Here is a 26,246-nt window from a genome sequence, read left to right as displayed (position 1 = left end):
TCGAGAGAAACTCCTATCTAGAAAGGATCCATTCTTAGCAACGAATGTTTTGCCTTTCGATCTGTGATAGAAGGTGTACCCAATAGTCTCCTTTGGGTATCCTATGAAGACACATTTCTCCGATTTGGGTTCGAGCTTATCAGGCTGAAACTTTTTCACATAAGCATCGCAACCCCAAACTTTAAGAAACGAAAGCTTAGGTTTCTTGCCAACCCACAGTTCATAAGGTGTCTTCTCAATGGATTTAGATTGTGCCCTATTTAACGTGAATGCAGCTATCTCTAAAGCATAACCCTAAAATGATAGCGGTAAATCAGTAAGAGACATCATAGATCGCACCATATCTAGTAAAGTACGATTACGACGTTCAAACACACCATTACGTTGTGGTGTTCTGGGTGGCGTGAGTTGTGAAACTATTCCGTTCTTCTTGAAGTTCCCCTTCTTCCCTTTACCCTTTTTCTTGAAACTGGTGGTCTTATTGACAATCAACACTTGATGCTCCTTCTTGATTTCTACCTCCGCAGCCTTTAGCATTACGAAGAGCTCGGGAATTGTCTTATCCATCCCTTGCATATTATAGTTCATCACGAAGCTCTTGTAGCTTGGTTGCAGTGATTGAAGAACTCTGTTAATGACACTATCATCAAGAAGATTAACTCCCAGCTGAATCAAGTGGTTGTGGTACCCAGACATTCTGAGTATATGTTCACTGACAGAACTATTCTCCTCCATTTTACAGCTGTATAACTTATTGGAGACTTCATATCTCTCAATCCGGGCATTTGCTTGAAATATTAACTTCAACTCCTGGAACATCTCATATGCTACATGACGTTCAAAACGACGTTGAAGTCCCGGTTCTAAGCCGTAAAGCATGGCACACTGAACTATCGAGTAGTCATCAGCTTTGCTTTGCCAGACGTTCTTAACGTCATCAGTAGCATCTGCAGCAGGCCTGGCACCTGCCGGTGCTTCCAGGACGTAATTCTTCTCTATAGCAATCAGGATAATCCTCAAGTTACGGACCCAATCCATGTAGTTGCTACCATCATCTTTCAACTTAGATTTCTCTAGGAACGCATTAAAATGCAAAGGAACAGTAGCACGGGCCATTGATCTACAACAACATAGACATGCAAAATACTATTATGTACTAAGTTCATGATAAATTAAAGTTCAATTAATCATATTACTTAAGAACTCCCACTTAGATAGACATCCCTCTAATCATCTAAGTGATCACGTGATCCAAATCAACTAAACCATGTCCGATCATCACATGAGATAGAGTAGTTTTCAATGGTGAACATCACTATGTTGATCATATCTACTATATGATTCACGCTCGACCTTTCGGTCTCAGTGTTCCAAGGCCATATCTGCATATGCTAGGCTCGTCAAGTTTAACTCGAGTATTCTGCGTGTGCAAAACTGGCTTGCACCTGTTGTATGTGAACATAGAGCTTATCACACCCGATCATCACGTGGTGTCTCGGCACGACGAACTTTCACAACGGTGCATACTCAGGGAGAACACTTGCACCTTCAAATTTAGTGAGAGATCATCTTATAATGCTACCGTCGAACTAAGCAAAATAAGATGCATAAAGGATAAACATCACATGCAATCAATATAAGTGATATTATATGGCCATCATCATCTTGTGCCTTTGATCTCCATCTCCAAAGCACCGTCATGATCACCATCGTCACCGGCGCGGCACCTTGATTTCCAGCGTAGCATCGTTGCCGTCTCGCCAACTATTGCTTCTACGACTATCTCTACCGCTTAGTGATAAAGTAAAAACAATTACAGGGCGATTGCATTGCATACAATAAAGCGACAACCATATGGCTCCTGCCAGTTGCCGATAACTCTGTTACAAAACATGATCATCTCATACGATAAAATTTAGCATCATGTCTTGACCATATCACATCACAACATGCCCTGCAAAAACAAGTTAGACGTCCTCTAATTTGTTGTTGCAAGTTTTACATGGCTGCTACGGGCTGAGCAAGAATCGTTCCTACCTACGCATCAAAACCACAACGATTTTTTGTCAAGTGTGATTTTTTAACCTTCAACAAGGACCGGGCGTAGTCACACTCGATTCAACTAAAGTTGGAGAAACTGACACCCGCCAGCCACCTGTGTGCAAAGTACGTTGGTAGAACCAGTCTCGCATAAGCGTACGCGTAATGTCGGTCCGGGCCGCTTCATCCAACAATACCGCCGAATCAAAGTATAACATGCTGGTAAGCAGTATGACTATTATTGCCCACAGCTCTTTGTGTTCTACTCGTGCATATAACATCTACGCATAGACCTGGTACGGATGCCACTGTTGGGGAACGCAGAAATTTCAAAAAAAATCCTACGCACACGCAATATCCATCTAGGTGATGCATAGCAATAAGAGGAGAGAGTGTTGTCCACGTACCCTCGTAGACCGAAAGCGGAAGCGTTATGACAACGCGGTTGATGTAGTCATACGTCTTCAGGATCCGACCGATCCTAGTACCGAAAGTACGGCACCTCCACGATCTGCACACTTCAGCTTGGTGACGTCCCACGAACTCCAGATCCAGATGAGTGTCGAGGGAGAGCTTCGTCAGAACGACGGGGTGATGACGGTGATGATGAAATTACCGACGCAGGGCTTCACCTAAGCACTACAACGATATGACAGAGGTGGAAACCTGTGGAGGGGGCCCCGCACACGGCTAAACAATCAACTTGTGTGTCTATGGGGTGCCCCCCTCCCCCGTATATAAAGGAGGGGAGGAGGAGGCCGGCTGGCCCTAGAGGGCACGCCAACGGGGGACGAATCCTCCTCCTAGTAGGAATAGGATTCCTCCTTTCCTAGTCCTACTAGGAGGGGGAAGGAAGGAGAGGGGGAGGGAGAGGGAAAGAGGGGCCGCGCGCCCTTCCCCTAGTCCAATTCGGACTCCCTTGGGGGGGGCACCTCCTGGTTGCTGCCCTCTCTCTCCCCTAAAGCCCACTAAGGGCCCAATAACTTCCCGCGGGGTCCGGTAACCCTCCAGCACTCCGGTTTTATCCGAGATCTCCCGAAACCCTTCTGGTGTCCGAACATAGCCGTTCAATATATCAATCTTTATGTCTCGACCATTTCGAGACTCCTCGTCATGTCCGTGATCACATCCGGGACTCCAAACTACATTTAGTACATCAAAACACATAAACTCATAATACTGATCGTCACCGAATGTTAAGCGTGCGGACCCTTCGGGTTCGAGAACTATGTAGACATCACCGAGACTCATCTCCGGTCAATAACCAATAGGGGAACCTGGATGCTCATATTGGTTCCTACATTGTTCCTTTATCGGTCAAACTGCATAACAACATACGTTGTTCCTTTTGTCATCGGTATGTTACTTGCCCGAGATTCGGTCGTCGGTATCTCAATACCTAGTTCAATCTCATTACCGGCAAGTCTCTTTACTCGTTCTGTAATGCATCATCCCGCAACTAACTCATTAGTCACATTGCTTGCAAGGCTTATAGTGATGTGCATTACCGAGAGGGCCCAAAGATACCTCTCCAATACTCGGAGTGACAAATCCTAATCTCGATCTATGCCCAACAAACACCATCAGAGACACCTGTAGAGCATCTTTATAATCACACAGTTACGTTGTGACGTTTGATAGCACACTAAGTGTTCCTCCGGTATTCGGGAGTTGCATAATCTCATAGTCATAGGAACATGTATAAGTCATGAAGAAAGCAATAGCAACAAACTAAACGATCATCGTGCTAAGCTAAAGGATGGGTCAAGTCAATCACATCATTCTCTAATGATGTGATCCCGTTAATAAAATGACAACTCATGTCTATGGCTAGGAAACTTAACCATCTTTGATTCAACGAGCAAGTCAAGTAGAGGCATACTAGTGACACTCTGTTTGTCTATGTATTCACACATGTACTAAGTTTCCGGTTAATACAATTCTAGCATGAATAATAAACATTTATCATGATATAAAGAAATATAAATAACAACTTTATTATTGCCTCTAGGGCATATTTCCTTCATAAACAACTTGATCGATTGGGCCAACAAAGGTGGTTAATTGCTGTCTTTAGCGGTGTTCTTATTGCTTGTTGATACGTCTCCAACGTATCTATAATTTTTGATTGTTCCATGCTATTATATATTCTGTTTTGGATGTTTAATGGGCTTATTTATACACTTTTATATTATTTTTGGGACTAACCTATTAACCGGAGGCCCAGCCCAAATTGCTGCTTTTTTGCCTATTTCAGTGTTTCGCAGAAAAAGAATATCAAACAGAGTCCAAACGGAATGAAACCTTCGGGAGCGTGATTTTTGGAACAACCGTGATCCAGAGGACTTGGAGTGGACGTCAAGCAATCAACGAGGAGGCCACGAGGCAGGGGGCGCACCTACCCCCTGGATGCGCCCTCCACCCTTGTGGGCCCCTCGTGGCTCCACCGACCTACTTCTTCCTCCTATATACCTACGTACCCCCAAACCATCGAAGAGCACCACGAAAACCTAATTCCACCGCCGCAACCTTCTGTACCCGTGAGATCCCTCTTGGGGCCTTTTCCGGTGCTCCGCCGGAGGGGGCATTGATCACGGAGGGCTTCTACATCAACACCATAGCCTCTCCGATGATGTGTGAGTAGTTTACCTCAGACCTTCGGGTCCATAGTTATTAGCTAGATGGCTTCTTCTCTCTCTTTGGATCTCAATACAAAGTTCTCCTTGATTCTCTGGAGATCTATTCGATGTAATATTCTTTTGCGGTGTGTTTGTCGAGATCCGATGAATTGTGGGTTTATGATCAAGATTATCTATGAACAATATTTGAATCTTCTCTGAATTCATTTATGTATGATTGGTTATCTTTGCAAGTCTCTTCGAATTATCAGTTTGGTTTGGCCTACTAGATTGATCTTTCTTGCAATGGGAGAAGTGCTTAGCTTTGGGTTCAATCTTGCGGTGCTCGATCCCAGTGACAGTAGGGGAAACGACACGTATTGTATTGTTGCCATCGAGGATAAAAATATGGGGTGTATATCATATTGCTTGAGTTTACCCCTCTACATCATGTCATCTTGCTTAAAGCGTTACTCCGTTCTTATGAACTTAATACTCTAGATGCATGCTGGATAGCGGTCGATGTGTGGATTAATAGTAGTAGATGCAGGCAGGAGTCGGTCTACTTGTCACGGACGTGATGCCTATATACATGATCATACCTAGATATTCTCATAACTATGCTCAATTCTATCAATTGCTCGACAGAAATTTGTTCACCCACCGTAATACTTATGTTATCTTGAGAGAAGCCACTAGTGAAACCTATGGCCCCCGGGTCTATTTTCAATCATATTAATCTCTCGTCAACAAGCTACTTATATTACCGTTTGTTTTGCAATCTTTACTTTTAATCTTTATCATAAAAATAACAAAAATATTATCTTATCTTCTCTACCAGATCTCACTTTTGCAAGTGGCCGTGAAGGGATTGACAACCCCTTTATCGCGTTGGTTGCAAGGTTCTTATTTGTTTGTGTAGGTGCAAGGGACTTGAGTGTGGCCTCCTACTGGATTGATACCTTGGTTCTCAAAAACTGAGGGAAATACTTACGCTACTTTGTTGCATCACCCCTTTCCTCTTCAAGGGAAAACCAACGCGGTGCTCAAGAGGTAGCACTTGTCACTCACTGTAATCTACTCCCTACGTTCACAAATACTCCCTCCGTCCCAAAATAAGTGTCTCAACTTTGTACTTGAGACACTTATTTTGGACGAAGGGAGTATAAGATGTTTTGGATATTTCAATACGTGCTAATGTTTATGAACGGATGGAGTATCTATCAAGAGATTGAGTTCTGCTAAGGTAATGCTCCATTCCCCCTTTGCAGGTGAGGTTCGGCCTTAGTTGATGGCCTATCGTCAAAGGGTTGCCGAGGTGGCCCAGTATGCAAGGTGGTACCATGTAAAAAAGAGTAGAAAATTGTGGTACAAAACAACCGGTAAACCTTCGAGCCTGGAGAACAAAATGGAAATTTCTGTTGTCGCATATGTTGATGCCTGGCATACATATCTGAGAAGAGAGGAACACAAGAATTTCTAAAGGGACGCCTTAGACGAAGTTGATCCGAAGATGTTATCTCTTGAAACAGATTTTTCGCCCCGTTTTCATTGAAATGACAATATATATATATATATATATATATATATATATATATATATATATATATATATATATATATATATATCACAACAAATCAAAGTAGATGTCCAGACCATACAATATGGTATGAAGGCCCTCTACAAAGCAGATTGAAAGGCATACAATAGAGACATGACTTTCAACACCCTCTATGAACAGTAAAGGTGTGACAGTTTCCGGGTGCCCCTACACCCTCTATGAACAGTAAATTAAAAAATGAAAATAAAATCAAAAAACTAAAACTTTGGAACGTCAAATATGATCAAACATTCTACGCTCTTGAAAAGTTTCGGCCTCAAATGACATTCACGAAGCGCTCACCTAAAAAGACAAAATAAGTGTTCAAAGTTTATGTTCATTTTTTAGCAATAATTTTGTTTTTTTTGTGAGGGCTCCTCAAGTGTTATTTGTTCCTGAAATTTTGCAAGAACACCAAAACTTTGATCATCTTTGATCCCCCAAAGTTTCAAAAAAAAATTATTTTTGTTTCACATTTTTTTGTATTTGCTGTTCATGAGGGTGTAGGGGTACCCGGGAACTGTCACATCTTTCTCCATACAGCAAGCGTAGAACTAGCCTAACACCTTACTAAGACCCGACTGGGAATGTATGGCCTCCATGACAGAGCCCTGGAAGGTGATGACGCGAAGCGAGCGAGTGCTACCGTCACCGGCACCAAGTGTGAAGCTCTCGCCCAGAGATTCACCTGTACCACCAGGGTTATCTCGGTCACCACCTCAACAAGGGTCAGCGCCACCACATCAGATCCGGGCCTTGCCGGCCATAACCTTTCGTCACTACACTCCTTGCCGCCCACACGACCAAGAGGTGCAACCTATTATGTTAAAATTTTAGGTTGTTTTGACAGATGGTTTGGAGGAGACAACCTATTTAGTTTCAGAGTCATAGTTTGGGGTTCAAAGTTTCTATGTGCACAAAAGAACACTGGAAACTACAGTAAGTAGCACATAATTCAGCAGACATTGTGATGTCGTTTTAGGTCATTTTGATAGATAGTTTGGAAGAACACTTTGTTCACTTTCAGTCAGAACTTTTGGGTTGAGATTTCAAACTGCGCAGAAGAAAAAGCATTACAACAAATTCATGCCGATGCGGTGAGAAAGCTGGGAGAAAACCTTGGACAATCAAAACCGACCAATCACAAGGTAGGGGGCGAGGTATTTTAAACGGTCTTGAGAATTGACGATGTTAGAGTTGTGTCGAATATTGTGTACAAGGTAGGTTACAGTTGGACTATGAGTTATATTGTGTTTACATAGGATATGAGTTGTATTGTGTTTACATAGGATATGGAGTCGTGTCCTAATAGGACACTTGTATCCTAGGCCTCTCATATATAGCGAGGGTAGACACACGATGTAACCTATTCCAACATAATAGCACAGGAAAGCAGGGGAAGCCGGCGGCTTGTGCCAGCGTCCAGGGCGACCGGGTGCGGTATTATAGTGGTGTCATGGGGAGGAGAGCCCATTTAGGCCCCGGGGATGTAGCCATATCGGTGAACCTCGTTAACAAATCTCGGTGTCGTGCTCATGTGATTGCTTGGTCCTCGGATGATCGACGGTATGTGCCTTGAATTTATTCTAACAAGTGGTATCATGAGCTAGGTTGTCCGGAGGTTGTGGATTGTTGACCTACAGGAAGTATCGAGTCTGAGATTGCAGTCGGTAGTGGTGTGGTTCTTGACGAGATTGGAAAACAAACAATCGGAAGCTGGCGGAGTTCTCGGCGGGATCGGATTGATAGACGTGAGGCGAAAGCATCGGCGGCGGCAGACGTGCGGCGATTGATCGTGTGGATCCATCGGGCGAGCGTACAGGTGGCACTGAGCTAGGCAAGCGTCAGATCGATACGATCTTGGCGAGTTGCCATGCGTGGGACTTGTGCGAGCAGCAGCCGGGAGCAGCTGGTCCAGGCAAGGCCCAGGGCGTTCACGCGAGGCAAAGGCCCAGCGGGCTGTGGAGCAGGCGGCTCGGTTGTGGTGCGTGGCCGAGCACAGGTGCTGCGGAGCTGGCTCGATGATGTTGTCTCACGCCACGCATGAACTCAAGCATGAGCGTGCCGGAGATTTGTTTGAAGAAAAAAAGGGGGAGACCGAGTCTCCATAGTACTAACACGGACAGGCAGGCAAATCAGTCTAGCATAAGGGAAACATCCGTCAAGCGATATGTATCTATTAGGAGCACTACTTGCGGAGGCATCAGCAAGGCAAAGGCAAAGCTAGCATTGGAGTTGAACCACGGGAGCCACACCACGTCAAGATCAAATGTCTTTTGGTTGGAATTGCTATTAGTACGCGGAGGTTGTTCGTGTGCTTGGGGCATCACGTGGAAAGCTTGCATAACTTTTCGTGGGGTCAGCCATACGAAGGACCATGACGTTAACGGGTATCAGGTTTGAGGTGGAGAAGCTCATGAAACTGAAAACCTTAGGTTATGGCAGACAAGGATGAAAGATTTGTTGGCACAACAGGGATGCTTGAAGGCGTTGCGGAAAGTCATGTCAGTTGTGATGGAATTATCATGTGATGGATGGAAATTCGTGGAAGACGATTTGAGAGCCTTGATCATGTCATACAGTCGGATAAGTTCGGCTGGGTCAGACTAGACAGTCTAACGGATCGACATATGTCGTTTGGTACAGAAGACGGTGGTGGGATCGGCGACGACGACATAGGGGCCTGATGTTGATGGTGATCGACTTCTAGACGTGAAAACACATGGCACAGGACTGAGTGCTTGTGTGACTTCGACAAGGCTATGGCGCGGGATTCATTCAAGACGGTGCACATGAGATCTTGAAGTTGACGGGGCGTGAGGGTGGACCGATCATCTACAATGGAGTCATGTTGAAGGTGGAGCTAGATTGAGGGGATGCGGTGTAAGGATCCAGAGAATCGAAGCCTATTCAGCGGGAGAGAAAAATAAAGCGAGTGACACGTGAAGGAAGTATGCCCTAGAGACAATAATAAAGTTGTTATTTTATATTTCCTTATATCATGATAAATGTTTATTATTCATATAAGAATTGTATTAACCGGAAACTTGATACATGTGTGGATACATAGACAAAACACTGTGTCCCTAGTAAGCCTCTACTAAACTAGCTCGTTAATCAAAGATGGTTAATTTTCATAACCATAGACATGTGTTATCATTTGATGAACGGGATCACATCATTAGGATAATGATGTGATGGACAAGATCCATCCGTTAGCTTAGCATATTGATCGTTCAGTTTTATTGTTATTGCTTTCTTCATGTCAAATACATATTCCTTCGACTATGAGATTATGCAACTCCCAGATACTAGAGGAATACCTTGTGTGCTATCAAACGTCACAACGTAACTGGGTGATTATAAAGATGTTCTACAGGTATCTCCGAAGGTGTTTGTTGGGTTGGCATAAATCGAGATTAGGATTTGTCACTCTAAGTATCGGAGAGGCATCTCTGGGCCCTCTCGGTAATGCATATCATAAGAAGCTTTGCAAGCAAAGTAACTAATGAGTTAGTTGCGAGATGATGTATTGCGGAACGAGTAAAGAGACTTGCACGCTTAACATTCGATGACGATTATGTATTATATGAGTTATGTGATTTGGTGACCGAATGTTGTTAGGAGTCCCGGATGAGATCACGGACATGACGAGGAGTCTCGAAATGGTCGAGAGGTGAAGATTGATATATATAGGGCGATAGTATTCGGACACCGGAAGTGTTCTGGAAGGTACCGGGTACATATCGGGTCACCGGAAGGGGTTTCGGGCACCCCCCGACAAAGATATTGGCCTAGTGGGAAAAGAGAGAAACGCAAAGGCCAGCAGGGGCTGCTGCGCGCCCCATATGGGCCGCACCAGAGGAGAAAGGAAAGAGGGGAAGAGAGAAGGAAGGGGAGGGATTCGGCCTCCCCCTTCCTTCCCTCCTCCCTCCTCTTTCCTTCCCCCTCCAGTGAAAAAGGAAAGGGGGCCGAACTGGGGAGGAACCCCAAGTAGGATTCGGCCTACTTGGGGCGCCCCCCTTGGCTGCTCCCTCTCCCTCCCACCTATATATACGAAGGGGGGGAGGTGTTGATACGTCTCCAATGTATCTATAATTTTTTATTGTTCCATGTTGTTATATTATCATTCTTGGATGTTTTATAGTCATTTTATATTTTTTTTGGTACTAACCTATTGACATAGTGCCAAGTGCCACTTGCTGCTTTTTTGCATGTTTTTTACATCGTAGGAAATCAATACCAAACGGAGTCCGAACGCAGCGAAACTTTTTGTGGATTTTTTATGGACCAGAAGACATCCAGTGGGCTGAAGAAGCACATGAGGGGTGCTCTGAGGGGAGCACAACCCACCAGGGCGCGCCTGGAGGCCCAGGCGCGCCCTGGTGGGTTGTGCTCACCTCGGGTGCCCCCCGGACTGCCTCTTTACTCTACAAATACCCCAATATTCCAGAAACCCTAGGGGAGTCGACGAAAATCAATTCCAGCCGCCGCAAGTTCCAGAACCACCAGATCCAATCTAGACACCATCACGAAGGGGTTCATCATGTCAATTGGTGCCTCTCCGATGATGCATGAGTAGTCTTTTGTAGACCTACGGGTCCGTAGTTAGTAGCTAGATGGCTTCCTCTCTCTCGTTTGATTCTCAATACAATGGTCTCTTGGAGATCCATATGATGTAACTCTTTTTGCGGTGTGTTCGTTGGGATCGGATGAACTTTGAGTTTATGATCAGATCTATCTTTTTATCCATGAAAGTTATTTGAGTCTTCTTTGATCTCTTATATGCATGATTGCTTATAGACTCGTATTTCTTCTCCGTTATTTGGGTTTTGTTTGGCCAACTTGATCTATTTATCTTGCAATGGGAAGAGGTGCTTTGTGATGGGTTTGATCTTACGGTGCTTGATCCCAATGACAGAAGGGGAACCGACACGTATGTATCGTTTCCATTAAGGATAACAAGATGGGGGTCTATTTCTACATAAATAGATCTTGTCTACATCATGTCATCGTTCTTATTGCATTACTCCGTTTTTCCATGAACTTAATACACTACATGCATGCTGGATAGCGGTCGATGTGTGGAGTAATAGTAGTAGATGCAGGCAGGAGTCAGTCTACTAATCTTGGACGTGATGCCTATATAATGATCATTGCCTGGATATCGTCATGATTATTTGAAGTTCTATCAATTGCCCAACAGTAATTTGTTTACCCACCGTTTGCTATTTTTCTCGAGAGAAGCCACTAGTGAAATCTACGGCCCCCGGGTCTCTTCTTTATTATATTTGCCTTTGCGATCTATTTTCTTTTACTTTTATTTTTAGATCTATTAAACCAAAAATACAAAAATACCTTGCTGCACTTTATTCTATTTGGCGTTCGATCTATCAATTCATTACAACTTTCTCACGTCCGTTTGCCAATTTCTGGCACCGTTACCCGAAAAGGATTGACAACCCCTTTAATAAGTCGGGTTGCGAGTATTTGTTATTTGCGTGCAGGTGTTGTTTACGTACTGTTGCTTGGTTCTCCTACTGATTCGGTAACCTTGGTCTCATCACTGAGGGAAATACCTACCATCGCTGTGCTGCATCATCCCTTCCTCTTTGGGGAAATACCGACGTAGTCTAGCAGATATCAAAAGGAATGCTGGCGTCGTTGTCGGGGAGACATCATCAACATCTACCAAGTTCCTAATCACAAATCTCATCTCCTTGTAATTTACATTATTTGCCATTTGCCTCTCGTTTTCCTCGCCCCCACTTCACAAAAATTTGCGGTTTTATTCGCCCCCTTTTTCGTTCGTCGTTTTCTTGCCGAATCTGTTTTTGAGTGCTATCTTGTTGCGTAGTCACAATGACTCAAGAGAACACCAAGTTGTGTGATTTCTCAAATACCAACAACAATGATTTTATTGGCACTCCGATTGCTCCCGCCACTAGTGCGGAATCTTGTGATATTAATACTGCTTTGCTGAATCTTGTCATGAAAGATCAATTTTCCGGTACTCCTAATGAGGATGCCACGTCCCATCTTAAGACATTCGTGGAATTATGCGATATGCAAAAGAAAAAAGATGTGGACAATGATGTTGTGAATTTGAAATTATTTCCGTTTTCTTTGCGAGATCATGCAAAAATTTGGTTTTCTTCTTTGCCTCTCAATAGTATCGATTCTTGGAATAAGTGCAAATATGCTTTTATCACTAAGTATTTTCCACCCGCAAAAATTATTTCCCTTACAACCCAGATCATGAATTTCAAGCAACTTGAACATGAGCATGTTGCACAATCTTAGGAAAGGATGAAAATGATGCTAAGGAATTGCCCAACTCATGGGTTAAATCTTTGGATGGTCATACAAAAATTTTATGCGGGGTTGAATTTTGTCTCTCGTAATCTTTTAGATTCCATTGCGGGTGGTACTTTTATCGAAATTACATTGGGTGAAGCCACCGAATTGCTTGATAATATTATGGCAAATTATTCACAATGGCATACCGAAAGAGCTCCTACTAGTAAAAAGGTTAATTCAGTTGAAGAAATTTCTTCTTTGAGTGAAAAGGTTGATGCTCTTATGAAATTGGTTGCTAGTAAAAGTGCTCCTATTGATTTCAATGATATTCCTTTGTATACTTTGATTGAGCAAAATAGTGATGCCGTAGATGTGAATTTTATCTCGTGAAATAATTTCAATAACAATGCTTATAGAGGTAATTTTAATCCTAGGCCTTTTCCTAGTAATTCCTCTAATAATTATGGTAATTCCTATGGAAATCCTTCTTATAATAATAATAGGAACACCTCCGATCTTGAGAATAATATTAAAGAATTTATCAACACTCAAAAAGTTTTCAACACTACAATGAAAGAAAAGTTGAATAAGACTGATGATTTTTCTAGAAGTGTTGATAGAATTTCTTATGATGTAGAAAATCTCAAGATGAAAATTTTTGTACCTAAGGTTGAGGAATCAATTAAAGCTCTTTATGTTTCTATGGATGAAAGTAAGAAAAGAACCGCTATGCTTAGATCTAGAAGAGAATTTCTAAAAAAGCATTTTCTAGTGATTGTTTTCATAAAAGTGACGAAGATCTTAAAATGCTTGGTGTTTCTTCCATTGATTCCTTGTTTAGTAAAATTAAGATTGATGAAAAGGGGACTAAAGAAAAGTCAACTTTAGCTAAAAGGCGTCCCGATAATTCGGAGGGTGAAAATCCTGTTGAGAAAATTGATAAAAGTGGGTTTGAAGAGGTCAAAACTTTAACTAGTGATGTGCCCACTCTTTTTTATTACAAAGAATTTAGTTATGATAGTTGCTCTTTTATTGATTGTATTTCTTTGTTGCAATCCATGATAAATTCACCCCATGCTTATGAACAAAATAAAGCTTTTACTAAACATATTGTTGATGCTATGATGAAAGCTTTAGAAGAGAAGTTGGAATTAGAAGTTTTAATTCCTAGAAAATTACATGATGAGTGGGAACCTACTATCAAAGTCAAGATTAAAAATTATGAGTGTTTTGCTTTGTGTGACTTGGGTGCTAATGTATCTACAATTCCGAAATCTTTATGTGATGTGCTTGGTCTTACCGATATTGAAGAATGTTCTTTAAATTTGCACTTGGCGGATTCTACTATTAAAAAGCCTATGGGAAGAATTAATGATGTTCTTATTCTTGCAAATAGGAATTATGTGCCCATGGATCTTATTATTCTTGATATTGATTGCAATCCGTCTTGTCCAATTATTCTTGGTAGACCATTTTTACGCACTATCGGTGTCGTGATTGATATGAAAGAAGGCAATATTAAATTTCAATTTCCACTAAGGAAGGGTATGGGACACTTCCCTAGAACAAGAATTATGCCACCATATGAATCAATCATGAGGGCATCTTATGGATCTAGAAACAAAGATGACAAAACTTAGATCCTTGCTTTATGCCTAGCTAGGGGCGTGAAAAAATAGCGCTTGTTGGGAGGCAACCTAATGAATAAAATTTACTTCTGTCTTTTTCTTTTTGTTCTTGAGTGTTTGCACAATTATGCTACTGTTATGATTTTGTTTTTTGCGTTTAATTAGTGTTTGTGCCAAGCAAAGCCTTTAGGATCTTCTTGGGTGATAGTTGTTTGATCTTGCTGAAAAACAGAAACTTTCGCGCTCACAAAAATAATGTTCATTTTTAACAGAAGCATGATAAAATACCAATTCTTTTTGCAGAAGATTAATATACAAATTTCCTAGGTCGTCCTAATTTGTCCGAATTTTTGGAGTTTCAGAAGTATTCAAAATATCCAGATTGCTACAGACTGTTATGTTTTTGTCAGATTCTGTTTTCTTTGCGTTGTGTGCTTGTTTTGATGATTCTATAGTTTTCTTTGAAGAGTTTTTGCCATAGAAAAGTTGGAATAAAGTAGATATAATGCAAGAATAAAATATGAATGGGTTGCAACAGTACTTATAGTAGTAATTTGCTTTCTTATACTAACGGATCTCATGAAGGTTTTGTTGAGTTTTGTGTGATTGAAGTTTTCATGTTTTGGGTGATGTTATGATGGATGAAGGAATAAGGAGTAAGAAGAGCCTAAGCTTGGGGATGCCCAAGGCATCCCAAGCTATTATCCAAAGAGAAGCAAGCAACTAAGCTTGGGAATGCCCCGAGTGGCTTCCCCTCTTTCTTCTAACGACCATCGGTATTTTACTCGAAGCTATATTTTTATTCGTCACATACTATGAGTTTTGCTTGGAGCGTCTTGTATGATATGAGTCTTTGCTTGTTTTGCTTTTTGTTTTAAGTCTTGAATCCTTGCTGGACACACCTATTTGAGAGAGCCAAAATTATGCCATGACTTGTTAGAATTGCTCTCTATGCTTCACTTAAATTTTTCTGATCTATGGAATTGCTCTAGTGCTTCACTTATATTATTTTTAGCACGGTGTGCTTTAGTATTTTTGAAAAAAATGCTCTCTTGCTTCACTTAGATTTATTTGAGAGTTAGTAAAATTTTCAAGAAATTCTCTCTTGCTTCACTTAAATTAATTTGAGAGAAAGAAATATTATGCTCATGATCTTCACTTATATTTGTTTGAGCTTATCAAAAGCAACACATGAAAATTAGTTCCAAAGTGATAGATATCCAAGAAGGATATAATAAAAACTTTCATGAAGATCATTGGACAAAATAAACTTGATTCCTTATAATAGTTTTGAGATATGATGATGTGATATGCGAGTCATGTTGATGAGTAATTATGCTTTAGTAGGAATATTGGTGTTAAGGTTTGTGATTCCCTATGCAAGCACGAAAGTCAACAGTTGTGCAATGAAATTACATCCTACTTGTGGTGCATTATTCGGTGTTAATTATGCTCAATTCTCTCTTATGAGATTATTCGTTTCTTGGTTGGTCGCTTCTCAACCTTTTGCTAGCCTTCATTTTGCACTAAGTATGATCACTACTTGTGCATCCAAAATCCTTTAAACCAGTTTTGCCACATGAGTCCACTATACCTACCTATATGCGGTATTCTTTTGCCGTTCTAAGCAAATTTGTATTTGCCATCTCTAATTTTCAAAATAAATTTCTCTTTTGTGTGCTCGTAGCGCTCACGAGGCGGTGAGGGGTGGCCGATATTTTCCATGCTAGATGTGTTATTCTCACGATGACTGTTTATTCACTTGTCATTGCACGAGAGTAAGGCAAAGGTATTAGGGATGCCCAGTCCCGAAATGAAAAATGAATTTACTTTATGTTGTCAAATAATAAATTCCTTGGAAAGTGTTGGTATGGAAGGCACCCGTGGATACGGCTGCCATGGAAAGTGAAAGTATGGTTGAAAAAGGAATAAACTTTATTTTCTATTTGGGAACCGCCTATGATATATCTAGCATGGGATGTGTTGGGAGCTCTAAGTCGTTTTCGTTGGTGGGAAAAGTATGCCTCTCAAAATGTTTTCATCTCTCAATTTTCGCTTTGAGCTCTAGCACCTCTACAAATCCCTACTTCCCTCCGCGAAGGGCCTTTCTTTTACTTTATGCAATTTTTATTTTTAATTTGAGTCTCTATCTTCTCTTATAAAGCACCAACTAGGGGGCACTATGATCGTACTTGAGCATTGGGTGTAGCTAATATGCGAGTGTGTTTCATGAATGGATCAATGATTGAGCATGATGGGCTAGGGATAACTTATTTTATCATTAATATTTTGAAAGACATGGTTGCTTGTTGATATGCTTGAGTATTTAAGTCCTCATGTCAAAACTAGACTATGTCTTTGAACCATATAAAAGTCCAAATGTCCAAGCTACAAAGAAAAGAATATAAGATGACATGTTAGGCAGCATTCCACATAAAAAATTCTGTTTTTATCATTTACCTACTCGAGGACGAGCGGAAATTAAGCTTGGGGACGCTGATACGTCTCCAACGTATCTATATTTTTTGATTGTTCCATCTTCTTATATTATCATTCTTGGATGTTTTATAATCATTTTATATCATTTTTTGGTACTAACCTATTGACATAGTGCCAAGTGTCAGTTGCTATTTTTTGCATGTTTTTTACATCGCAGAAAATGAATACCAAATGGAGTCCAAATGCAGCGAAACTTTTTGTGGATTTTTTTATGGACCAGAAGACATCCAGTGGGCCGAAGAAGCACCTGAGGGGTGCTCCGAGGGGAGCACAACCCACCAGGGCGCGCCCGGAGGCCCAGACGTGCCCTAGTGGGTTGTTCCCACCTCGGGTGCCCCACGGACCGCCTCTTTACTCTATAAATACCCCAATATTCCAGAAACCCTAGGGGAGTCGACGATAATCAATTCCAGCCGCCGCAAGTTCCAGAACCACCAGATCCAATCTAGACACCATCACAGAGGGGTTCATCATGTCCATTGGTGCCTCTCCGATGATGCGTGAGTAGTCTTTTGTAGACCTACGGGTCCGTAGTTAGTAGCTAGATGGCTTCCTCTCTCTCGTTTGATTCTCAATACAATGGTCTCTTGGATATCCATATGATGTAACTCTTTTTACGGTGTGTTTGTTGGGATCGGATGAACTTTGAGTTTATGATCAGATCTATATTTTTATCCATGAAAGTTATTTGAGTCTTCTTTGATCTCTTATATGCATGATTGCTTATAGCCTCGTACTTCTTCTCCGATATTTGGGTTTTGTTTGGCCAACTTGATCTATTTATCTTGCAATGGGAAGAGGTGCTTTGTGATGGTTTCGATCTTACGGTGCTTGATCCCAGTGACAGAAGGGGAACCAACACGTATGTATCGTTCTATTAAGGATAACAAGATGAGGTATATTACTACATAAATAGATCTTGTCTACATCATGTCATCGTTCTTATTGCATTACCCCGTTTTTTCCATGACCTTAATACACTAGATGCATGCTGGATAGCGGTCGATGTGTGGAGTAATAGTAGTAGATGCAGGCAGGAGTTGGTCTACTAATCCTGGACGTGATGCCTATATAATGATCATTGCCTGGATATCGTCATGATTATTTGAAGTTCTATCAATTTCCCAATAGTAATTTGTTTACCCACCATTTGCTATTTTTCTTGAGAGAAGCCACTAGTGAAATCTACGGCCCCCGAGTCTCTTCTTTATTATATTTTCCTTTGCGATCTATTTTCCTTTGCTTTTATTTTTAGATCTATTAAACCAAAAATACAAAAATACCTTGCCACACTTTATTCTATTTGGCGTTCGATCTATCAATTCATTACAACTTTCTCACGTCCATTTGCCAATTTCTGGCACCGTTACCTGAAAGAGATTGACAACCCCTTTAATAAGTCGGGTTGCGAGTATTTGTTATTTGTGTGCAGGTGTTATTTACATAGTGTTGCTTGGTTCTCCTACTGGTTCGATAACCTTGGTCTCATCACTGAGGGAAATACCTACCGTCACTGTGCTGCATCATTCCTTCCTCTTTGGGGAAATACTGATGTAGTCTAGCGGATATCAGGCGTCTAGAACACACAACAACATCTGTTAGCCGTGTGCGGCGCCTCCCTCCACAGATTACACCCTCAGTCATATTCTCGTAGTGCTTAGGCGAAGCCCTGCACGGATCACTTCACCATCACCATCACCACGCCGTCGTGCTAACGGAACTCATCTACTTCCTCGGCACTTTGCTGGATCAAGAGTTCGAGGGACGTCATCGAGCTGAACGTGTGCATAACTCGGGGGTGTCGTACGTTCGGTGCTTGATCAGTCGGAACGATAAGAAGTTCGACTACATCAACCGCGTTGTCAAATGCTTCTGCTTTCGGTCTACGAGGGTACGTAGACACACTCTCCCCTTCTCGTTGTTATGCATCTCCTAGATAGATCTTGTGTGAGCGTAGGAAATTTTTGAAATTGCATGCTCCATTTCCCAACAACACGTCGTTCGGACTAGAGCCCAGTGGTCTAATGGAAGCGTGAAACTCGTCATTGGTCGGTGATGATCGGTGGTACTCTGAAGTGGGGGTTGAGTGATGTGGGTCCGCGACCCTTGAGACTCAACCGGGACAGCGGAGGCTCGACGCAGTAATAGTGGCGAGGCGTGCGGTTAGCACGGGACATGGAGACGGGCCAGGGCTCTGGTGGTCATACATGTGGTGAGACAACTGCGAATTTGACTCGGGGTGACTACAAGCAATGGTGAAATTCCTTCAAGTTCTAGACAGGCGGTCAAGGAAGAGTGGTGATGTTGAGTTTAGGTAACTCTTATATGTGACACCCAATATGTGAGTTGTTCACTTTCACGCAGGTCAGTGATCAGTGTGTGATAGCATTGGACTCATACTCTAGAAGTTGGGAGCACAACTAGAGTAACAAGGAACTTAATTTTGCTCGAGCATTGACTGTGGTCAAGAAAAGAAGGGACAACAAATTGCAGGTGGAGTCACATGGAGTCTTTGGACTAGCAGCGGTACTCATGGGATAAGCTCAAGTCCAATGTACATGGAAGTTTGACGCATTGACAAATTCAAGGTGGTGGAGAATATTCGCCAAGGTGGAGTTTGTTAGAGTTGTGTGGAATATTGTGTACAAGGTAGGTTACAGTTGGACTATGAGTTGTATTGTGTTTACATAGGATATGGAGTCGTGTCCTAATAGACACTTGTATCCTAGGACTCTCATATATAGCGAGGATAGACACACGATGTAACCTATGCCAACATACACTAGTAGATAAAGGCCCATTAGCCCCGGTTCCGGAGGCCCTTTAGCCCGGTTCTGGAACCGGGACTAAAGGGTCGGGACTAAAGCCCAAAACCTTTAGTCTCGGTTCGCTTATGAACCGGGACAGAAGGGGTTCCACGTGGCCGCTGCGGGGCGCCCAGGTAGGAGGACCTTTAGTCCTGGTTGATAACACCAACTGGGACCAAAAGGCTTCCATGCGTCAGCAGCTGGCAGGAGTTGGGGTTTTTGTATTTTTTTGAAAGGGGAGGGTTTTTTTGGGGGTTTGGAGGGTTAATTTAGGGGTTTCATATTGTGTTAGCTAGCTAATAGAGAGAAGTGACCTCTCTTATCTCCGTGCTTGGTCGCCGCTAGCTACTATACGTATAGAGAGAAGTCGACACGCTAGCTAGTAAGCGAATGAAGGAACCATTAATTACATAAGATCGTCATGAACATATACAAAGAGGAGTGACCTCTCTTTCTCTGAGAGATTGGTCGAACAACAAGTTTTCGTATATCTATCGGACGCTACTAGCTACATATATACAATATAAGATGTCTTACAGTCCCTAACATGTAATGTCAATTTCCACATGGTATTCTCTGGCTTTATTGATGACGTGTTCAAGAAAGAATCCCGCCAATTCCTCTTGAATTGCTCGTATGCGATCATGTGGTAGGAGTTCATCCCTCAACTGCCAGGCCTAATTTAAAGAAGGGGGTCAATACATATATATGAATGAAACTCAACACAAATGATGGTAATAAAATAAAATTGTGAATATTATTGTTTACGTATTTGATATTGTTTTTCAGAGTAGCCCCGCAGAGAGGTCGCGTTGTAGATGAACTCGCAAGCGTAGTATCCACAAAAATCATTCCCGGCTTCCTGCCACAAGCACTTTACGAGAAATAGAGTTCAATCAAACTGATAATCAAGCATAATAAATGGTATTAATGAAACTAGAATCAATGGGAGATGCGCGGAACTAGGTAGTAGTACTTACTTTTGGGTGTGTAAATCGCAGCTCCCTCGGCAGTCCCGGAACAATTATGGTGAACTCTTTCCAAACCCTGCTAGACAAAGAAAATAATTACTTGATATCAGGAAATGAACAAAGTTGCCGATATGGTGCGATAATGATCGATTGAACTTACTTCTGGAGCATTTCAATCATGTCCGCATAGTCCTGGGGATCTTTTCGTCTCGAGTCTAAGACGGATACTACTCCCCGGTCAACCTTAATCTCTAGCAGAATAAAGTGGAACCTGCGCACGCATGCATAACTCATCAATTACATTACTATAACCTCGAGTTCTTAAGTGTGGCTCGGGCATTTTATTGAACACCTCATGTGCATAGGAGGTGAGCTAGAGCACCACAAAGCTCTCCCACGGTCGGGCAAAAAAAATAGAGCGATGGCTCTGCTTGCGGGCAGGGGCGGGGGTATATATAGGCCACTCTTTAGTCCTGGTTGGTGGCTAGAATCGGGACTAAAGGACCACATTTGGTCCTGGTTCCAGCCACCAACCGGGACCAATGGTTGTGGGCCAGGTGCGAAGCCCATTGGTCCCGGTTCGTGTCTGGAACCGGGACCAAAGGGGTCAGACGAACCGGGACCAATGGCCCACGAGGCCCGGCCGGCGCCCTGGCCTCACGAACCGGGACCGATGCACCCATTGGTCCCGGTTCGTGAGTGAATCGGGATTAATGGGCTTTTCAGGCCTGGACCAAAGCCCTGTTTTCTACTAGTGACTAGTAAAATGCCCGTGCGTTGCCACGGGCAATAATACATGTACAAATTTTAGACGTGTCCATCTAATTGAATGACAAAGTTTAGTTGAGGATTATCTAACTCAATGTTGAGATGAAGTAGCGTACATCTGTACTAAGTTGAATTTAAGAAGAGCACACACATTTCTTTTCATTTAGCATATAACTATCCACTTCACATGAAATATTTGAAGTAAGCTTGCAAAAAATAGCATTGTTCATATTTAGATTAAAAGAATAAAAACGGTAATAACGTATTGATACATAGTAAACAAAGCTATTTCACAATGGTGTAATAAAATTACACATATGCTTCTCCGACTAAAAAAAGTTTATCCCAATTCTCTTCACCAAATCACGCACGACTTGTGGAATATTTTCTACGCATTCATTGTCCTTGTACGACAGCAAGTGTACCAACACCTGATTCTGTAGGTCATAATCGTCCTGCACGTGCATTATGCTGTCATGCAAGGCTCACATCTAAAAGGACACATGAATGGTGAATGTAGAGTACTCACCAGGACAACTGGTAATCCATGTTCATGATCATGCCACGCGCGCATAAACTTTAAAACTAAAAACCCAGACAGATTGCTGGATAGGAGTAAATGTTTTTAGCAATATGATAGATGAAAATGGGGTAGTGCGAGCAGCCTAGCTTTATTATTTCCTTCCCTTCCGCTGAACTCGGGATTTTCTTGCTGCATGTGACGCGCCGCCTTAACTGCCCTGCAATCTCGGCGATTATCTTCCCTACATAGGGCAATCTCCGTGATTATCTTCCCTACATAAACGTGATTGCTTCCCTCTGATTTATTTACCGATTGGCTAGCGCCATTATCGCATGCAAAAATATCGGGAGCAAGAAAATGGCCAGAGATGTCGCTCCGTTTTATTGTATCGTATACTTTTACTCTGAGTGGAAACATCCCATCCAACGACAAATTTGGCGGGTCTATGGCGGATAAGACGGAATCACCAAGCAGTCCACTTTTTGAGTCTTTTGATATTCGTTTTGCTAGAAGGACAGCAAATGTTGATACTCATGACTGTGCGTGAGTGGCGCAGAAGCGACCATAGCCCTCATTATCTTCAAGAGGAACCATATTTTCCTTGTTGCAAGAAGTGTCTTCTTGTTCTAACCATGGCACGTGAGGTATAGTTGCTTAGAAACATGGAACAACGAAATTGTTATATTTGCAAGTAATAATATGCCTACTATTAAGCACCTTTAACAACTGACGTATCTTGACTTGATTCTGTCTCTTGGGAATGAACCAATAGTCGAGCTTTCTTTTGTTGATAGGCTTCACGACGCTTTTTAAGTAGCTCATCTTTTTTATCTGCATCCATCTGCGCATATCGTTCCCTAGCACGTTGCCGCTTGCGCTCTTTCACATCTATAGGTTCCCCTCCATTATTAATATCGATGACACCTAAAAAACAGAATAATAATTTAGTTATTTCTTGTGCATCAGATTGTACAAATTCACAGCATTAAATCATTAAATATTACTTTGGTTCGTAGAGTTCGACATGTCTTTGAAGGGAGTACGATCACTCGATCGCGTCGGAGACTTCATCTGCAAGGAAGATAGTATCAAAAAAAAAGTTTCTGTTACGTGGCCACCGTGGTAAGATTGTAGAGTGCACACTTATTCTACCTCATTCCAATTCATATTCGACTTATGCACTCCTGTTTATTATACCACGAATTAAAATCACTAATGATGATGATTTAAAAATTATTCATGCAAGTATGCTAGTTGTCCAATGTCTACAGTGAAATTCAGTTGACATTACCTCAAGAGCATAAATGATCGTGTTGTTGATGCAAATTAAAATGATACATATTTTATATCCATAAAATTAATAGCACGTGGTACCACAAGTATCTTGCATTCTCTTGAGTCACAACATTTCATCGGACTATTTTTTTAGGACCGTTTACCATACATTAGATATTGTCCACATGAGAAAATATAAGAAATGGAGGCATCGTTGTACAAGAGAAAAACACAGCGTAGTATAACATTTGGCCCACCCACGAGAACTAATCTGGTCAACGGCCTATTACATCAAGTGCCACCATCCATCCATTCTAAATTGGCCCAACTTGGGCCTGCCAGCACCGCTGTGCCACTATGCGCACCGTCCGATCCCACGGCACAGATCAACAACACGATCGCAAAATCAGCACCGGTGGAAACCCTACCCAAAATATCCTCCAATTTTCGCCGTCATTCATGGAAAGGAAGGAGATAGCGGCTACGTCGGCACCGAATTCCTTGCCGGCGTAACCGCGCCGGCAATTCGCGATGCTCGACGGCGATGTCGCGTCCGGCGTCGATCTATCCCGCTGTGCTCGTTGAGGATGTGGTGCCGCCGTCCTTGAAGGCGGACGTCCTGGCCATGGTGATGGGGGCTGCGTGGGCCGTCGCCATTGATGGCAGGCTGCGCGCGCTACGGTGACGGCGGGCCGGGAGACGGCGTCCGCGCGGAAGACGGAGGCTGAGCGGTTTCTGTGTGCTGGAGTTTGCTCCGGCGGCGTGGAGAGGAGCTGCAGCCGGCGCATCGCAAAGGGATGGAGGCCCCCTTCTCCCAGCCAGTCACCGATTATATGTGGGTACGTGTATTTCTGCAACCTCATCTGAAGCATACTATTCTATTATGCTCGAAGCCCAAATAGTAAACAGGATGCGCTTTGCATAGAGTCGATGCTCACAAACATGGGGCTAATTATACATGGTAAACATGAATAAACTATAGGTCTTACCGAACCAAATTAGATAGGAGTCTGCGTGCGTTTATCTTAGCGGCGTGGCACCCGGGTTGATAGTCAAGCTGATTGAATTGGAGGCAGGGACAGATGAGCAGGAAACCAATGCCACGAAGAGTGCGTGAGGTTCGTATGCCAAGCAGACTTATATGCAACCATGGATAGGAAAGTGATCCCATATTAATTAATTAGAGTTAATGCGCATTATTACACAAGGAATTAGTGGGGAAACAAAAAAAATGGAAAGAACATAGATATAGCAGTTGATCCCGGATAGAATCTCATCTGTCATTGATTTCTTTCATCTAGCTGGATTTATAATGATGACAACACGTACTATAAAAATAGATCCTTGTGAAGCTGTTTTAGAGGCGACGAACACTAAGTGGCTGTGCGAATATAATAACATTTGAACATCATTATAGAGCATCGAAGTGAATTTTGCATCAGACTTGAACCCTCCTCATTCGTTGAACGTGAACATGGCTCGTTCGTTGAACAATCAAGCTGGCCCGGTTGAGCATCTCCTAGTGCCGCACGGCAGGCTGCCAGCTCGTAGGACTGCTGGTTGTCTGGTTGGAAGACAAGCTGGCTCATGTATGTCGTTTTCAAGAACCGTACAAAATAGGTTTAATAAAACAACATACAATCCATATTTTTATATAAGATGGTCATGTTAAACATTCTTCGATTACACAAGCACTCACGTTGTGCTCTGTTGACCTCAAGCAGTGTGGCACCTAAAGTCCAGAGCCCCTGCTTTGCTAGTCCCCACCGCATCAAGTGGCGTGACACATGCTGGTCCCAGACACGTAGGTAGATAAACTCCCTCCTGGTTGAGCAATAAAATGTTAGCCCACTGCCATGCATCACATGTCGGTATGGTGTGGTACGGTCGTCTGACCTGTGTAACATTATTTTGCTGACATGCATCACTATGCCAATGACATCTGGGAAAAATGATGTGAATTTGTTAAGAAAGTCTGGCTCAACTACATGTCAGCAAAATTCATTGTGAGATGATACAATGCACCTGCAAGCATCCTGTTTCTGAGGCTGTAGACATCTATAAAATCAATGAATCGTGGCGGCAACGAAGGGATGTTAATGCTGGCCCTGGCAAGAAGTATTTCAGTGCGCGAGTGGAGGACGATGTAAAAGTCACATGGCACCGGCAATGCAACTGGCAGATGCATAGCTGCTGGTTCAAAACTAACTTTTTTGAATAAGTGTACTGAGCCGGCACGTAGGTTGTCGCTGAAGCGATATGCGATCGGTTGAAATGGATCAAATGCAATTGCATCCATTTTGACCCCCTGGAAATCTATTGCATACATTAGCAGCATGTTGAATATATTATCAGCAGATCACTTGATAGCATATCTTCTTTGAATACTTACAGTTTGGTCGATGAGGATGGCGTGAAAGATGGCTGCTCCACTCCGGGTATGTTTGATGCGAGCATACAAAACCTTTGCCGTTGCGTCCCAACCTCTATTGGATATATGTAGGTTTTTTATTTCGCTGAACCTTACATGTCTGCAATTGGTTGACAAAGAGCGCAATTTTGTATATTTCCTAATGCAAATAACTAAAAGCAGGAATGGATAAAATGTTGCATGGCGATCGGCAGTGGAGGGCCAACGGGAGCGGGAACGAAGTTCACAAGCGGTGGTGCCATGACCCTCTTTGAGCCAGGACGGCCCATCCTGGGTCCCATCGGCATGAGTGCTAAGACCCGATTTCTCTTCTAACACGACTCATGGTTCAGAACACAAGGACGTATATTGACTGATCTGACTATTTTCATTTTCATTTTCATTGGCGCCAAGTAAACCATGGTGATAGGAAAAAGGAAGAGATTGAAAGAAGGAGATTGATCAACGTTTGATTGAAAGAAGGAAGGAGATTTATCACCGTCATGAATGAATTGATTGCCATGCATGAATTGATTGCGTTTCGATTGATTGTTGATTGATTCCGCTTGGTTGCCTTATGTGAATTATTTCTTTACCAAAGATAGAGTCGATTGGAGGGAGAAAAGAAAATCGGCAGAGGGAGAAAATCGGTGGGGAGAAAACCGGTGTCGAGAGAAAAAAAATCGCTGGAGGGGAGGGGGGATCGTACGAAGGGGTTGGACGAAGAGGGGGAACGTAAGAGGGGAAACGGAACCTTACGTTTCTTTAGAGATAATAGCACAGGAACGCAGGGGAAGCCGGCGGCTT

General features: G+C 42.6%; 2 long non-coding RNA genes across 2 annotated transcripts; one reads left to right on the top strand and one right to left on the bottom strand.

The window, feature by feature from the left end:
- Window positions 1–22,220: 22,220 nt before the first annotated feature.
- On the bottom strand, window positions 22,221–24,129 carry LOC123169307 (uncharacterized). Its single transcript, XR_006484718.1, has 3 exons — window positions 24,019–24,129; window positions 22,759–22,825; window positions 22,221–22,678 (listed from the first exon to the last, which is right to left on the bottom strand). It is a non-coding gene; the product is annotated as an uncharacterized lncRNA (long non-coding RNA).
- LOC123169306 (uncharacterized) lies at window positions 23,439–25,965 on the top strand. Its single transcript, XR_006484717.1, has 3 exons — window positions 23,439–23,868; window positions 25,424–25,528; window positions 25,623–25,965. It is a non-coding gene; the product is annotated as an uncharacterized lncRNA (long non-coding RNA).
- Window positions 25,966–26,246: the final 281 nt, after the last annotated feature.

This window comes from Triticum aestivum, chromosome 7D (assembly GCF_018294505.1).
Source record: "Triticum aestivum cultivar Chinese Spring chromosome 7D, IWGSC CS RefSeq v2.1, whole genome shotgun sequence".
In the NCBI taxonomy this organism is placed as follows: Eukaryota; Viridiplantae; Streptophyta; class Magnoliopsida; order Poales; family Poaceae; genus Triticum; species Triticum aestivum.
Note: the sequence above shows the minus strand (reverse complement) of the source record. Positions and strands in the feature narration are given on the sequence as shown.